The 17,343-nt window shown below is 40.4% G+C and overlaps 1 long non-coding RNA gene and 1 pseudogene across 3 annotated transcripts; one reads left to right on the top strand and one right to left on the bottom strand.

The window, feature by feature from the left end:
• Positions 1 to 8,457: 8,457 nt before the first annotated feature.
• On the top strand, positions 8,458 to 10,227 carry LOC133708273 (uncharacterized). 3 transcript variants are annotated; one of them, XR_009845700.1, is made up of 5 exons: positions 8,458 to 8,530; positions 8,641 to 8,728; positions 9,315 to 9,566; positions 9,672 to 9,777; positions 10,032 to 10,227. It is a non-coding gene; the product is annotated as an uncharacterized LOC133708273 (long non-coding RNA). The 3 variants fall into 3 exon arrangements; XR_009845699.1 differs by having other exon boundaries at positions 9,315 to 9,777; XR_009845701.1 differs by having other exon boundaries at positions 8,460 to 8,537; positions 9,315 to 9,777.
• Positions 10,228 to 14,842: 4,615 nt separating this feature from the next.
• Positions 14,843 to 16,702, bottom strand: LOC133711824 (anthocyanidin 3-O-galactosyltransferase 3GT1-like; annotated as a pseudogene).
• Positions 16,703 to 17,343: the final 641 nt, after the last annotated feature.

The following is a 17,343-nucleotide window of genomic DNA, read 5'->3' as shown; positions in this document are numbered from 1 at the left end:
CCCAAATGGTAAGCCCAATTGTTCGGCCCGAATAGTAGGCCCAAATGTTAAACCCAAAGTGGTTTGGGCCGGTTCGAAATGTGGATGGTCCGATTTCTTCAGGCCCAATTGGCCAGCCCTAATGCTTAGCCCAAGGATTGAACAAGCCCAAGTCATCGTCACTGGGTGACATATTTTATTGGCGTGCTTTTGGGGATGATTTGTTTTGAGTGATGCATCTCTATTGTTGTGAAGAAAGGTGCATGCTTGAGTTTTACTATGGAGATTTACCGTGATGCTAATTGAGTAGCGAAACACTTTGTGGGAGTGTTTACTGTGCTTGTATGCCAGTACAGAGTGATGATCTATGTGAAGATCTATGTGAAGATCTATGTGAGGATCTATGAGATGATCCATGTGACGATTTTGTGTATGTGATGTGGAGTGTTGTTGAGCAGTTGTTTTGTGAATTTACATTGTGATGAAAGGATTTAGTGGCCCTAGGAATGTATTTTTATACAAAGGATTGTGGCTTTGTAGATTACTACAGATTTGGAAAAGATGGAGATTCTATGATTAGGTCAACCTTAATCGAGAGGAATTGACTTACGCTCAAATTTCGGGACGAAATTTCTTTAAGGAGGGTAGATTGTAATACCCCGAAAAATCCAAATTAATTTCCGTGGATTTTTAGAAATGATTTCACGATAGTAGGAGCGAGTACGAAGCTTGGAGAAGTTGTGGAATTAGTTCGAACGATTTTATTTTCGAAAACGAACGTTTTTAGGGGGTCAACAAAGTTGACTTTTTATTCGTTCAAAATTTGGGAAAACTTCCTTCATGAAAGTTGTAGAGCTCGTCGATACGAGTTCGTGGACATGTGGAACGCATTATTCGGAGTTCGTATGATTAAGTTATGAATATTTGAAAATTGGGAATTTTCTATAAATAGGAAAAATTTCTGATTTATTCATTAAGGACAAAAAAATGGAGATTTTGCGGAATAGTCCCCCGAAACCCTCCGTCCTCTCTCCTCTCCCACGCGGCCGAACCGCTCGACCCGACCCGGCCGAACGGCCCTCCTCCGGCCTCCTCTGGCCACGGACCCGGCCTTCCCCGAGCTCGCCGTCGCACGCCCAGCCGCTCCCTGCCACCGTCTTGCCCCGCCGCTGCCCCCAGATGGAGATCGAAGACGCCCCAGCCATGTGAACCCGACCCGACCGGAAAACGACTTTTCCGGCGTTGCATGGGCCGATCGTCCCCATTTTCGTGATCTCCTCCTCATGCTGATCATCCCCATGTAAGCCTTTCATCACGATTTTGTGTATAGAACGCTAGATCATGGTTTGACTTTTTCGACGTCCCTGATTTAATCTGAATCTGATCAGACGCACGAGATTAATCCAACTTCAACGCTTGATCTAGGACGATCTAGGCCAAACCAGACTTAGCTCCAGGTATGGAAGTCGATCACCCTTTCATTTTGAACCAGTTTGTAGTTGGTCACTTTGCCATCTGAGGTGGTTGACCGTCGTTGACCGCCGCGTTGACCGCCCACTGACCACCGCTTGTGGCGGCGCATCAGACCATATTTCGAGTTTTCATTATCTAGGCGATGATCTATGCATCCATACGAGCGTTTTGATATATAACATGGTCATGTTAGAAAAAGTTGATAAATAGTGGATTTACGTTTTGACGTTACTATTTAACGTTTTTACGTTTATCTTCGGTTTACGATCTGTGAAGATCTGACCATCGGTTTTGCTTCAATTTTGGATATGTTGATCGTATGACTGTCCCGGTGACCTTGTGAGGTCACGGACGAAGATCCGACCGTTGGATCTTCGTATAATTGAGAAATAGTGATTCGGAAGGCGATTCGTGAGAATCTGACCGTCGGATTTTCATATAATTTTGTGGAGATGTTAGTAAAGGCGATTCAGGAAGATCTGACCGTTGGATCTTCGTGATAATTTTGGAGGATGATCCTAAAGGCGATCCGTGAGGATCCGACCGTTGGATCATCATTAAATTCAGATCCGACCGTTGGATCATCGTTTAATTTGAATCTGAGCGTTGGATCGTCGTTTAATTTCATATTTGAGTTGTTGGCTAAGTCAAGATCATTATTGGACTAGGTGATTGACGGTTTGAGTTGGTGGACGATTGTGGATCGTATTTTGAGCTGAATTGAAGACGCAGCGGGATTATCGAGGTGAGTAAACCTCACGTGGTTCATATTACGAACCCAATACAATTAATTGCTTATTTTGTTGCAATCATATGAACTATTGTTGGTATTACTAGACATTCCTGTGTGAATGTCTGTATATATATTATTACGTGAAATAATATGTATTGTTGGAGTTGTGTTGAGTTTATTGTTGAGAAACAATATATTGTGAGAGGTATTGAGTTTATTGTTGAGAAACAATATATTGTGAGAGGTGTTGAGTTTTATTGTTGAGGAACAATAAATTGTTGTGATCTGTGGAGATCACTAGGTCACGAGGTGACCATGGCATCTATTAGTGAATCACGCTCTCGTACCGGGCTGGTGGTTATTAATAGTATTAAATCGTAATCACGTCTGTGGCCGGACGAGTGGTTACGTTCAGTTAGAGCTCTAGTCTGTCTGCCAAATGTGGAGTGACCTTATGAGTGAAATTGAGAGTAACTCATAAGTGTCAATATATATATGGTAACCTTATGAGGGAAATTGAGAGTAACTCATAAGGGTCTATATATATATATATGAGTCTGTCTACCAAATGTTGGGAAATCTTATGAGCGAATTTGAGAGTAACTCATAAGTGTCTATATATATATATGAGAGTGAGGGATCTTATGAGCTAAATTGAGAGTAACTCATAAGTGTCTACATATATATATGAGAGTGAGTGATCTTATGAGCTAAATTGAGAGTAACTCATAAGTGTCTATATATATATATGAGAGTGAGAAAGTAACGTGGGTTTGTGGTAGTCTTGAAATCTAATAAATCAACAGTTCTTTCTTGTTTACTCATACTGGCTGTAAAAAGCTTACCGGGTTTTGTGTTGTTGCAACTCCCGGTACACTATTCAAATTGTGTAGCGGGTAATCCTACAGGACAGGAGAACCAGGACGGTGATCGTGCGGTTAGAGCAATTGTTAGAGTTTTACAACAATTGTAAGTTGTGAGGTGTGTTATGCTCATTTGAGCTTTATAATATATTGTGAGAGTGAATTGTAATAATGAACTCGAAGTTTCGAGATTTGTTTTTTTGTAATTGTAATTATTCAGGTTTCGGATTTGAATTTATTATTCAAAAATTCGGGGCGTGACAGAAGGTGTGCGGTCTGATGGAAATCTTGAGACACCGACGCTGACAAGCAAAGGGGAAAAGAAAAAAAATGGGTATTTGTCAGCCGGTAAAAAAACGCCATTGAGATGATCCTATTTCGGGGTCCTCCTCCCATGCTGGACAAGACTAGGATAGGGCGACATTATTTGTCGTTGTTTTTTTTTGTATTGTGGCGGTTGTTACACTTGCTTTTGTAATCAGAATGGTATTTTTGTTTGGGGAGTCCCGATATTTTATATATAACGGTTGTTTTATTTTCCTGTGTTGTGATGGACGTTTGTCCGCTAATTCCCTTGGGATTGTGGCGGAAATATTTTTGTACGTCAATGAAACATGAAAGGGATTAAGATTGGCCCGTTAAATGCATATATATCGCCCTTGACCTGAGGAGCAAAGGTGTTGGCCTGGCTAGACTTGATATATTTGACTTGTTTTTTTTTTTTTTTTTTTTTTTTTTTTTTGTGCATGTGTGGGACAATGGTTTGAATAATTCCTCGTTTCATTGACAACTGGACGGACCCAGCTTCTTACAAAAATATGTACCCGTAGGGTAGCTTTGCTTAGCTAAACTTTTGCAAAAATTAGCTAAGTGAAGATGCTCGTGGGCATGTTGCGGCGCTACTTATAGTAGTAGCGGAGATGTTAAGTGTTCCACGGGTGAGTGGATGTGACGTCTTCCTTGCTTTTCAAGTAAAATGTGTCGGGGCTCACCACTTCTATGATTTGATAATGTCCCTCCCAAGTTGGGCGAAGTCCACTGTTGGCGGTTGTAAGACTTCTTTCATGACCCAATCGCCAAGTTGTAGGTTTCTGGCCTTCACACGATTGTTGTAAAAACGTGACACCCGCCGTTTGTTTTGCAAGTTGTGCAAGTGGGATTTGTCTCGTTTTTCCTCCAATAGGTCTTTGTCGAGGTTGACGCCGGCAATGTTTGTTGTGGCGTCATGTCCGTCAATCCTAGTTGTTGGTTGGGTTACCTCAATGGGAAGGACTGCTTCTGTGCCAAACATCATGCAGTATGGAATTTCGCCGTTGGCGGATGTTGGTGTTGTCCGGATGGCCCAAAGAACTTCCGGGAGTTTCTCAACCCATAAGCATTTCTTGTCTTCCAATTTCTTTTTTAGCAGCTTCTTGATGATTTTGTTGGTGGATCAACCTGACCATTGGTTTGGGGGTGTGCCACCGAAGAAAAACGCATCTTGGTGCCTTGTTTGGCGGTGAAGCTGATGAGTTCTTCGTTGTTGAATTGCGTTCCATTATCGGTAATGATTGTGTCGGGCACTCCATAACAACAGTAAATATTTTTCCATAGGAAATGCTGGACCTTAGCGGTTGTGATGACCGTTAATGGTTCAGCCTCGATCCATTTACTGTCGTAATCGATGGCTACGATTATGTATTTGAACTGACCTTTGGCGGTTGGGAGTTTTCCGACAATATCCAGCCCCCACATGGAGTGAATCCAGGGTACGATGATGATGGATAACGGTTCTTCTGGTGCATGCTGAAGGTCCGCGTACTGCTGACATTTGTGACATGATCTTGATGTTTCTTTGGCGTTATCTCCTAATGTTGGCCAAAAATATCCTTGGCGCATGGTGTGGTTGGCTAATGATCTAGTTCCTGAGTGATTGCCACATTCTCTAGCGTGTATTTTTGCTAGGACTTGTTTTCCCTCTTCTGACGTTAAGCATTTTAAGTTGGGATGTGTGAACCCTTGGCGGTAGAGCTTGCCACTTTGAATGTTGTAACGTGTTGCCCTTCGTACCAGTCGTCTTGCTTCGACCTTGTCAGGTGGCAATGTGCCGTTACGTTTGTAGTTGAGTATCTCATCCATCCAATTTGGGCTTACTTCGATGGTGTAAATTTCCGCCAGAGTTTTAGTGATGCTAGGCTTATAGAGGGTCTCCACCCTAGTATCGGCAGGACTTTGATGTGGCTGAGCTGTTGCCAGGCATGCCAGGGAGTCGGCTTTTGCATTCTTTTCGCGGGGTATTTGCATGATGTTGAAGAAACTGAACTTGCCGAGCAGTGTCTCAGCGTACCCCAAGTATGCCGCCAGTTGTTTGTCTTTGACCTGAAAAATGTCGTTGACTTGATTGACCACCAACTGTGAGTCACTGAAGATGTTGACGCTTTTTGCCCCGCAATCGATGGCCAATAATAATCCTGCGATAAGTGCCTCATATTCAACCATGTTGTTGGAGGCCTTGAAGTCAAACTTGAGGGCGTACTCTACGTTAAGTCCCCCTGGCCCTGTGAGGATTATACCTGCGCCGCAAGCCTTGGAGCATGCAGAACCGTCTACATAGAGATCCCACTGCGATTGTGTCTTTGCTAGTGTGGCTTCAGGGTGCTGAATGTTGTCCTCCGACGTTACATTGATGGTATGTTCCGGCTGTGGTTCCGTTAACTCTGCTATGAAATCAACAACAGCTTGTCCCCTGATGGCGGTTCTTGGCTTGTACTCGATGTCGAACTCGCTGAGTTCTATTGCCCATTTGCTGAGGCGTCCTGAGTGTTCCGGAGTTTGGAGAACTTGATTTAGCGGTTGATTTGTGAGAACATGGATTGTATGTGCTTGGAAATGCTGGTGCAACCTCCTAGCGGCCATTATGAGTGTTAGCATAAGTTGCTCATGTGGCGGGTACCTTGTTTCTGCTTCATTCATGCCTCTGCTGGCTTAAAATACCTGCAATTCTTCTGTTGCCTCCCTGCGGACAATCGCGCAGCTGATGGCGGACTTGGACACTGCTAGGTAGATGTATAGTGTTTCGCCCGGTACCAAAGTTAAAAGTAACAGAATGGAGGCCAAGTATTACTTGAGGCTCTGAAACGCAGCTTCACAATCAGGCGTCCAATCTGCCACTTTGCAATGGGACCGCTTCATTGCCTTGAAGAAGGGTAGGCATTTGTCGGTTAACCGGGAGATGAATTGGGAAAGAGCCGTTAACTTTCCTTGCAGACTTTGTACCTCAACTTTTTTCTTCGAAGATTTCATGTTTATAACTGCCTGTACTTTGTCAGGGTTAGCCTCTATTCCCCGCTCACTGACTATATATCCGAGGAACTTGCTGGCAGTTACGCCAAAGAAACATTTTTCCAGATTCAGGCGCATTCCATATGCTAGCAATATAGCAAAGATGATGAGGAGGTTGGCCACATGACCGTTAGCTTTTACGCTTTTGATCAGCATGTCGTCGATATTGTAGATACCTCTACTAGCAAGCTACTTTGCTACATCACCAAGCATAAGTAACACCCTCTTTGGGACACCCACAAATAACAGCCGTTGAATATGACGTTGACAGCGGATCCGCTATCTACCAGTACCCTTCCTACAGACTATTTGTCGAGGACTGCATCTATCAGAAATGGGTCGTCGTGCGGTGAGTGAATACTTCGCTCCACCTCCTCGGAGAAAGTGATTGGTTCCCACCTAGTTTTAGCCATTTTGGCTGACCGGTCATAGCGGATATTGAATACATCTTTTGGGTGGTTAGCGCGCTCATAACGCTTTCTTGCTCTGTGTGATAAGTTGCCTATGAAAGCACCGCCATCAATGGTGTTAATCCGCCGCATTGGTTCGATGTTGGCGACAACCGGAGGTGGTTGTCGGACCTTGTATTGCTCCAGCTTCCCGTCGCGGTATAATGACTCAATTGCAGTCGTTGGTGTTGTGACCGTTATCTTCATGGTGTTTTTACCATTTGCCGGTGTTTCTAGGTTTCCCTACTCTGGGGTATTTTCTTGGGGGTGGTGGTGGTATTTGATCCTTGCACTGATCATATATTTCTTCATATGACGCAGTCAAGACTGTAAAGACCTCAAATTTTTGAGCATTTGTGGCGGTTATCACGGCAATCATTATGAAAAGATCTGTTGCCCTTGTTATGATATTGTTGATCCTTTTGCCACTTGTCTTGGTAATTACCCTGCTGCCATTCCCTTTTTTTGTCATTGGGCGGTGTGGTTATGTTTGGAGTGGTGGTGGTGTTTCCTTGTTGAAACGTGGAGGGTTGGGGGTTTTTAAGTGGAGTTTGTAACTCACACTTATTTTTCCTTCTTCTGAAAATCTCATTGATATTGGACAAAATGCAGTTTGATCTTTAATCCTATAATCTAGAAACTAACATAACAAGAACTTTTCACACTTTCAGAGACAAAAGTTTGCACTGGAAACAAAGAGGAAAGATTACGTTTTTAATCTCCTTCACCTGTTTTGTTATTTAGTAAATGATCCTATTTATGGCTTTCAGTAGAAAATACTGGATTTATGATTGTTTTTTATTTTTATTTTAGACAGTCCAACTCTCATATAAAAAGCTCATTATAGGATAACTTAATTGAACTACTACACAATCTTCAGAAATTTAATTCGTCAAAGAAGTTCAAAATCTCTACTTATGTTTACTGGTAAATACGTTAGGTGAGACCACTCTTTTCAATTTAAATTATTAACAACTTGATGAACTGTAATACATATCATCTATCATAAAAGATTGATTCCTTACCAAGACCAAAACTGCTATATATTTTCTTTCCATTGCAGGGCATTTTATGAGCACTGATTGAAAATTCCGAAATTTTTTACTTTTGCATCAGAAGTTAACATTGATCAAAAATGCAAAAATTAGATTGGAAGAGAAACGAGTTACTCCATCTATTGATGTAAGCTTCAACATGCTGGTCTTATATGGTTTTAAGAAAGCTAATTAACGACAAAAAATGGAAACAATCATATTTCTTTCTTGCATCTTTGCTTCTCAGATTTGCCTGTGAAATTCATCAACTGCAAGTGCCGTCCAAATACAGGTTAACATCAAAACTCTTTAAATTGGATTTGTTCCTGTTTTATGGTTTTCTTCACTTTCTCAACACTCTAATCTTCTTTGTTTGTTGGTTATACAAAAGAATACTGTATGTAAGGTCAAACAATATATCTGAATTTTCAATTAATATTTCGACTCTAGCAAAATATCCCACAATGTTCAATTTTAGATCAAATTATATTACTGCATTTGTAAAAGCTTAAGAACTTCTCACCTGGACACCCTTTGTCATTATACTATGCTCTCATTTTGTTTTTCTTTTTATAATTCCCTTGAGTAACTTATATCTTCATTTTTAGGCCCGCCCTTCAGTATCATGAAAAACAAGAACTTTTTGTTTGAAGATTTAGCAATACATTACTAATACAAGTAAGAGGTTGTTATAATCAGATTTAGTTACCAACTTTGCTCATCCTATGACAGTCACTTTATCATTATCTGATCAACTCTGTTTCTAACAATACTCTTTTTTCAAACAGATGTTAAAAAGCTTCACATCTAAGGCATTGACAATTTCCAGATTGCACAGCATTAGTTGTGTCACCTACAGAGCCAGAACTTAATCAGGTATTATCTTTTGATCTTATTCTACGTTCCTGATTGATTGCTATGTACTTTTGGTTGTTTGATTTCAGAACTTTGGTGTTTTGTGATTGAGTTTAGCGATTTACTTGATGTTCTGTGAATAATCATTTTCTGTTCATTACTTTTATTAATCAGTTTGCCATTTCCTTCGATCTACAAACACATAAGTGAAACAAACTTTTACATGCTGAATTGTGTCACAGCCTACTCAAATTCCAAATCAAAATCCTTCAATCACTTGCTATACTACTTCAACATCTGTTGGCTACCACTCTCTTTCTACATGCTACTGATCTATATCAAAAATTGTGTCGCAGCCTACTCAAATTAAACACTATATATATGTTAATGTGTATATGTTCTAGCTGCTACTGAGTATCAACTTTCAATAATCAAATTAAAAATTTAGGATTCAGGGTTAAGGGTTTGTACAAAAACTTCCCAACTGCATAAAACTTTTTGACGATTTAATATCGAGATCTCTTCTATTGTCCTAAATAATGATCAGCTTTTACTTTATATTTTAAAAACATAGATAGCATGCATAAGTGACATTTACGGTTTACAGTGCAATATCTCATGATCTGAAACTTGATCTAGCTTCAACAATGGTTTAGCGTTGTCGTAACTCTGGTTGTACTTTACCTGGGTAGTATAAGTCAACCAATTGTAGTATCAAGCTATTGGTTGACTTATACTACACGCGTAAAATTACAATCAAGAACCGACCCATCCAAGTCAGCCAGCAAAATTTTGGTGCAATCTTTGAAATTGGTCTGAAGAAAAAAAATGCTGCAATTGATTGGCTTATACTACACAGGTAAAGTTAGAATCTCTGCAAATGTGATATAATGGTTCTCTTTATTTAAGAAAAGAAAATTAAATTAGTTTTAGTTATTTGTATTAACTGAATTTCAATTGTCAGATCGTGGAATAAGCCACTATTCCAAAGAAAACGACAGCTGTGTCTCAGTTTCTTGATTTCAACCGCAGGAACAAGATAATCTTTCATCATATCTGTCTACCTATGTGTAAGATATCTGCCCTTATTTGATTTGATTTCTCAAGGAAGACGAAGAACTTTTGGGTGGCCTCTCATAAAGTTAATATCTTTGCATATAAGCATCAGTATTGCTGAGGCCGAGTTGCCTCCCAGCTCCTACAGATCTATTTGTGTTTGGCTTTAAACTTCTCTGTGTTCTATTATATGAGATGTTTAATTTGTTTCATTAGTGTTGATGTTTCTTATAATAATATAGTTGTTTTAATGAATACTACTTTTCAGGGTCTGTGGATCTTTCCAAGTATTAGCCTTTGATGAAGATGTTGTTGAGCTCGACTTACTGAATGAGCTAGGGGATATACAAAGATTAGCCTTTTCTACTTTCCAGAGGATGGATCAGGAGATTTCTCAGTGATCATGAAATTTTTCCACAAATCATAGCATTGGGCTTTCTATGGGAAGACAAGTAGAACATTAAGTGATTTTTTTTTTTTTTTTTTTTGGTTACAAGGGGGCCTGAAGCCCAAACAAAGAAAACAAAAACACAGAAACTAAACAGCCAAGGCTGTTACAAAGGAACGAGACCTCACTAGGCCATCAATGTCATCTAAGACAGCTTGAGTAGTAAAAGCTGGATTGGTATTGAAGCTGTAAGTTCCCAGATCTTGATCAAGACTCCTTTTGGCTAAAATATCAGCGACCGTATTCCTCTCTCTGTAAATATGCTTGATAGAGTAGGACTCAAAATGTTGTGCCAAAGTTTTGCAATTGTTCAACAAGGTTCCAAGAGGATGGAGCTCAATATCAGTACTGTGTAGAAGGTTAAACAACACAGCAGAATCAGTATCCACTTCCAAATGCTTAATATCCATCTCAACAGCCATTTGGAGGCCAGTAAACAAACCCCAGGCCTCTGCTTGAAGTACTTCTCCACGCCCAATGTTCTTCATAAACCCTTTGCTCCATACACCATTACTGTCCCTAATAACCCCACCAGCACCAATTAGCCCCTCCCCATTTCTAGAGCCATCAACATTCAACTTAAAATGACCAATCTCAGGTCTTTGCCAACATAGCATCTCCACCCTTGTATTACAATTTTTTGCAGGCTTAGAGTTTAGAGATATCCATTCTGTTATATATTGGAAAATTATAGTTGATGCACTATATGGACCCCTAAAATCAGCATCAAAGATATACTTATTGCGCCATTTCCATATAAACCAACAGATAAAGATGAAAAGTTGAGACCAGTTGAAACCCAAGAACTTACAGTTGGCTTGGAACAAGTTTGCAGCACACCAACCATTCCAGTCAAGGGTAAAAGTTCTCTTCATTGTATCAGGAACACCAATAGTTCTCCAAATCTCTTGAGCTTTAACACAATCTCTGAAAATGTGAGTCATGGATTCTGGAATTCCAGGGCAAGGATGACAACTAGAATCAGTAGTTACATTTCGTCTAGCCCTGTTCACATTTGTAAGCAATCTACTTTGAACATTAAGTGATTGACTCTTCTAAAACTTCTAACTTTGTCTGGGAATTTCCATCCCTAACATGTATTACTAAAGATTAAATATTGTTTAGTCCTTGAGCTTTTGACCAAAAAACACTTCAGTCACTGGCCTTTTAATTTCACACGTTTAGTTTTGTACTCTCAGATTTTGGATCAATAGGTCATTTCCGTTAATCTCTATCCAAAACCTCCGTTAAGTAGTTGACATGGCAATTCCTTCCCCACTAAAATGTCTATTCTACCATCACTTTTTTTTTTTAATTTTTTTTTTGTCTTTTTTAATTTATTCTTTATCTTTTTTTCTGTTTATCTCTTCTCCCCTCCCCATCGGCATAACACTTCAACCCCATCCTCGCCACCTCCACCACCATCGCTTCAGATACGGAACATCCTCAAGTTCAGGGCAATCGTTCACAATCAAGAAAGAGTAAAGCCACCTAATTGCCGCTTTCCTGCAACCAAATCAATGTGACGCAGAACACCATCATCTCCAAGCTTCAAATCTCCAAGCAGAACACCCATCATCTCTAAGTCTGAACAATTACTCCAACATTAGAGAGAGGAATTTACAGGGGCTCGAAAGATCGATATGGGTCTCGATCTTCGAGTGCTTCTGTAAAAATACCAGCAACAGGTGGAGACGGCAGAAGTGAGTGGAATAAGATACCGGAATAGGTGGTAGTGGTGGTGGCGCCGCTGCAGTGGCGCCATTTTTGTGCGCTTCGTCCTGGTTTGGCCTTGGAGGCATCCCTCTTCTCAATCTCTGCTTCTCTCCTCTCCTTTCCCCCAACAAAGGTACTCTCTCTCTCTCTCTCTCTCTCTCTCTCTCTCTCTCTACACAATTTCTGCACCCAAAATCACAACCAATCTGATTCAATTTTGCGTCCTCAATTAATTTAGGGCTCAGAGTTTCCTAGAACAATGCCCCTTCGATTTGAGCTTTCGTGCAAAACCCAACTTGAAAAGACAGAATCCATTTCCGCTAGAGGTGTCTGGGCTTGATTTTCCCAGGAAAGTCGTTGCAGAACAAAGCGTTTTGGTCCGGACATTGCTCCTCAGAAACCTCATTAACGACGGCGGAAACTTGTCGCTGACCCGGACTCGATATGGGCTTCGTGGGTAGCTTCATTTCCACCCACCAAGCCTCTCTCTCTCTCTATCAAGCTCAAGATTAATGGAAGCTCTCTTGCTCTCTGAAAATCTGAAATGGGTGACTCTGAAGCTCTCTGCTCTATTTTGGCTTCAGTTTTGGTTTCTTCTCTTTTTTGTTTTTTGGGTTTTTCTTGGTGTAGCCGTGTAGGTGAAGGAGGAGAGAAGAGATAAACAGAAAAAAACAAAAAGAAAAAAAAGATAAAGAATAAATAAAAAAAATTATAAAAAAATAAAAGTGAGGGTAGAATAGACATTTTAGCAGGGAAGTAATTGTCATGTCAGCTACTTAACGGAGGTTTTGGACGGAGACTAATGGAAATGACCTACTGGTCCAAAATCTGAGAGTACAAGGACTAAACGTGTGAAATTAGAAGGCCAGAGACTGAAGTGTTTTTGGTCGAAAACTCAAGGACTAAACAATATTTAATCATATTATTAATGTTATCTTTAATTTTCCAAAATAGAGATCTTTCCTTTTTGTTCACTGTCTAATAGTACAAGTCTTCTCTTCATAATAAGAACTTTGAGAAGTCTCGAGTTTCATTAAGAGTTGTCATTATGTTAAGAAGTGTCTATTGTTGGTAATAGTCTAACAATAGGTCTTAATAGGGTACAATTCTTTTTTCTTTTTTTTGTGAAAATAAACTTCATTGAATTAGCGAGAAGTCTTAATAGGGTACAATTATTGTTTGAGCAAATTAAAAAGCCCAAGAAAATGATTTCAACTAGTTTCATTCAATCAAAAGAAACCCTAAGTCGAGCTAAGACCGTCTGCAAACTGTGCTCGTCCGGCGGCAGGGCCTCCGGGCTCTGCCGGCGTCTGTGTGACGTTGCCGGACGGGTACTCTAATGGTCAAGCTCAGGGGCGGTGATTTGGATGGTTTGCTCGAAGTTTGACAGATCGTGCCTCAGGGGCGGGTTTTGATGCGGCATCTCTGTGTTCGTGGCGGTTGGGCATCTCCGTGTGCATGGTTGGCTTGCTGTGATTCTGGGGTCGGTGACAGCAATGAGGGCTTTAGGTGGACTGCATCGGGCTGGATTCCGGATAAACTCAGGGCATGGTGTCTCAAGTTTTGTTTGGTTTTCAGCCGTTTGGGGTTCACGGTTGTCAGAGTTGTGGTGACGGGGCTTCGGGATGCAGTGACGACGTGGGCTGTGGCAGCGCCGGACGTGGCGATTATGGGCGGCGGCATGGGACGAAGATGACGGCTTGGGCCGGTTTGCTTAGGCTTGGGTGAAGCTGTCCTTGGGCTGTTCCTATTTGGGCCTGAATAAATTGGGCCTGGTTGTTTTGGGCTTGCATTTTGTTAGTAGCTTAGTTTACTTTCAATAATTCCCTAAGTTCTTTAGGGACCAATGCACTTTTTGTGCTTCTAGCGGGTCTTCTGGAGTAGTACCGAAGGAAGATTCATGCTATTTTGAATGTATTTAATGTCAAATGAGTGCCCTAGTTTCTATGTACCACTGTGGGTACTAGCACAACTTCTTGCTTACCCCTAATTGGTAGCAGGAGGGTATGTAATGGTCATTCTGGGTTGTGATCAATATATTGACTTTTTGCCTTGATTCAAAAAAGAAACAATACATCCCACCATAGTTGAACTGTAGAGCTAAATCTGGATCAAGGTAAAATTAGCCGAAGAAGGTCCTGGCCAATTCCCGTGGCTACCTTGATCAACATCAGTGAGATAGGTTGAAAGTAGTTTGAATTCATCACATCAACAACATATTCCACCATGTCATGTGTATATTGCCAAAATAATAATCGAACAAAATTATTATTCTGTCCCAACTCAACTTTCAACTCGAATCGTCAGACTATTTTTCATTGGCCACAATGCGAGATGGTCTATACTTTCCCATCCTCCATTACACAAATTTATAAAAATCTAAAAAGTAGAGATTGATCCACGCCTAGAAGCCTTTTTGTTGGAGCCCCCGTAAAGACATGTGATTCTTGGGAATTCCATGTGTTTGCATCTAAGCCTACATGCCACACAAACAATTTAGTTGCATAAGCTTTGCATTTGTAATAACTTAAGCCCTCTTTATGTGACACCTCTGATATAGTAGCATAAGTTTTTTTTTTTTTCGTAATACTTAAAGATAATGAGTTGTTATTAAATTATAAAAATAAAAAAAAGATTTTTTTAAGAAAATTGTTGAACATGTCCTAAAATGAGCTCTCCTTAAATTAATTCAGAGCCTTTTCTTATCATTGACTTGCTTCAATTTCGCGAAGCAACTTAATTAGTAACACTTTAACATGCATGAGACATCCACCTTGAGTACATCATTAATGCAATAAAACATGGTTTTTTTTTTTTGGTTAAAAGAAGACCTTGTTATTAAACCAAAAAGAACATCAAGACATATATAGGAAGGACAATTAGAGAGACCAGAACATAAATTATTGATAGATGATTTAAACTCAGTTGCATTGGCCATCATGACATGATTTCAGACCAACAATAATTAAACTGCGAAGCCATCATGATTTGATGATCTCTACCAGAGCTTTCAAGTCTTGAGCTGAACTCCCATTGGGTCCAACAGTCTCTTGAGCAAGCTGTTTAAGGACTCCAACTCTCTGTCTCATTTCTTTTCCTTGCTCAAGCGATAGAGCTTGTTCCAATACCTTGTTTGCTCTAGATTTAGTGAAAACGCCACCCTCGATTCTCATACCGATCTTCCATACAACTTCTACGCTCCGCATATTCAGAATTTGATCAACAAAATGAGGCCTCCCAATCATAGGCACACCACAAGTTACACTCTCCAAAACTGATTTCCAACCGCCATGTGTAACAAACACCCCTATCGACGGATGATTTAGGATTTGCACTTGGTTCACCCAGGGAACAACTTTTCCAGTAGATTTTCTTTCGATAAATCCTTTGGGAAGTCCTCTAGGTTTCCCCTAAATGACCAAAGAAATGGGAACCCCCCTTCCTCTAATGCCTCAGCTAATGCTGCTACCTCCATTGGGGGCAGTGCCCCCACACTTCCAAAGCTGATGTATGCTACTGATGCAGGCTTGTGGTTGTCCAGCCACGGTAAGTATACATCCTTCTCCTCCTCGTCATCATTTGATTGTGCTGACGGTACCGACCGAACTAGATGTAGCGGCCCAACAAGGAGCAACTTCTTGAGTCTTTTCTTCAGCTCCTCGGAAACTTTCGAATCCATTGTTTCAAAAGAGTTGTCAGCAACCGCAGTTGCTTGTGGCAGCTTCTGTCCCATTTTATACAACATATTTGCAAGTGGCGACTCTATGTTTCCAAATACAACTTCCTTTGGTAAGTCAGATGCTTGGAACTCATTTGATAATTATGGAAGAAAATCCAGTGTCTTGTCTTCTTGCTCTACAGAGGTACGTACACAGTAACGTTATGAATGGAAGTTGGTCAATCTATACAAAATGATCGATGTATTGGACGCAATGTAAAAAACAAAGGATATATCATTACCAGGAGCTCCCACTTTTTCTTTGATCATATCAGTCTCCATATGAACAAGCAGCGGGCGTGGTCCACTCCATGTAGTCACCCAAGGGACGTTCATTTTCTAGGCAATGTCCCCTGAAAACCAAAGAAATGCATCCGAAATCAAGGAGCCGAACTTGTGTCCTGTTTCAGCCTCCACTTCTTTGAGGTGCCTTGTCAAGGAACAACCCAATTTGCTCCAGCGGAGGTCCAGAGGGGGGCACGTAACCCTCCGGCAAGCCATCCCATACATTGTAAGGCTTTACATTATTCAAGCCCTTGTTGTTGGAACCCGATAAGACAGAGCTATTTGTTCTAGAATTGCTGAAGAAGGTGAACTTAATGTCCGGGGCAACGGCTGAAATGGTTTGTATAAATCGGAGAAGAGAGCTGGGATGGGAGGCGAATGGAAAATTTAAAACTAGCAAGTTTGTGGCTCATTGTTCAAACTTTCAGCCTTTCAAGTAAGAAATGAACTGAAATTAAGAGGATCGACTAACAACTTTGAGGAAGGGAAGACTGAAAGAGAGCAGTAGCCAGTTATTTTTTTTTTTTTTGGAATACAAGACAGAAGGAACATATATATATATACACACACACATATACTATATAATTATGCATATATATATATATATATATATATATATATATATATATATATAGAGAGAGAGAGAGAGAGAGAGAGAGAGAGAGAGGACGTACTTGATTAACAAAGTACAATTTTATTTTTGAATAGAGATTGACAAAGTACATAAGAGTAGCTGAAAATTATGACATTAAATGACCTGACCCCAGCTCATTATTATAACTATCCTAAAGTAGAATGGGGTTTTGTACTGTTCATTCAATAGTGTCGTGACTCTTTTGCCCTTACATTTTCTGAGAATTTACTCTGTTGCCATAGACATGTGTTGGCAACCTGTGTTGATTAACAAAAGGGTTTGGAGGGGACAGAGCCTCTTTGTTCCGAACCAGCTATTTGCACCTCTTTGTTTTCGGAGACACAGAGAGAGAAGAGAGTTGGGTAGAAGAAGAAGAGATTTCAAATCGCATTTTCAGAGTAGCACATCAAAGAAGTCTTTTCCATAACTCTTTCCCATCCACTGTTATTCAAGTCAACATCAGTGCTTCATTGTCGATTTCTACAAAAATCATCCTTGCAGGTAATGTCTATAGCATGCATGGAGTCAAATTGCTTAATTACATCTTTGAGTTTTGTCAATACTAATAAATTCATTAATTTTTGTGTCTGGAAGAAGAGACATAGAGAGCCAAGAGAGCAGAGGAACAAGGGATAGGGAAGCTCTCAGGGAAATCATCAGTCTGGGCAGTCCAACTAATTCGATTTCTTGGTAATTGATTCAAATTGAATCTTGAATTACCCAATTGGTTGAATTTTGATATTTTGTTAATTCATGATTGATCAAGTAGTTTGATTGTG

This window comes from Rosa rugosa, chromosome 5 (genome assembly GCF_958449725.1).
Source record: "Rosa rugosa chromosome 5, drRosRugo1.1, whole genome shotgun sequence".
NCBI classification, from domain to species: Eukaryota; Viridiplantae; Streptophyta; class Magnoliopsida; order Rosales; family Rosaceae; genus Rosa; species Rosa rugosa.
The sequence above is the reverse complement of the archived record's forward strand: the minus strand, read 5'-3'. Positions and strand labels throughout refer to the sequence as shown.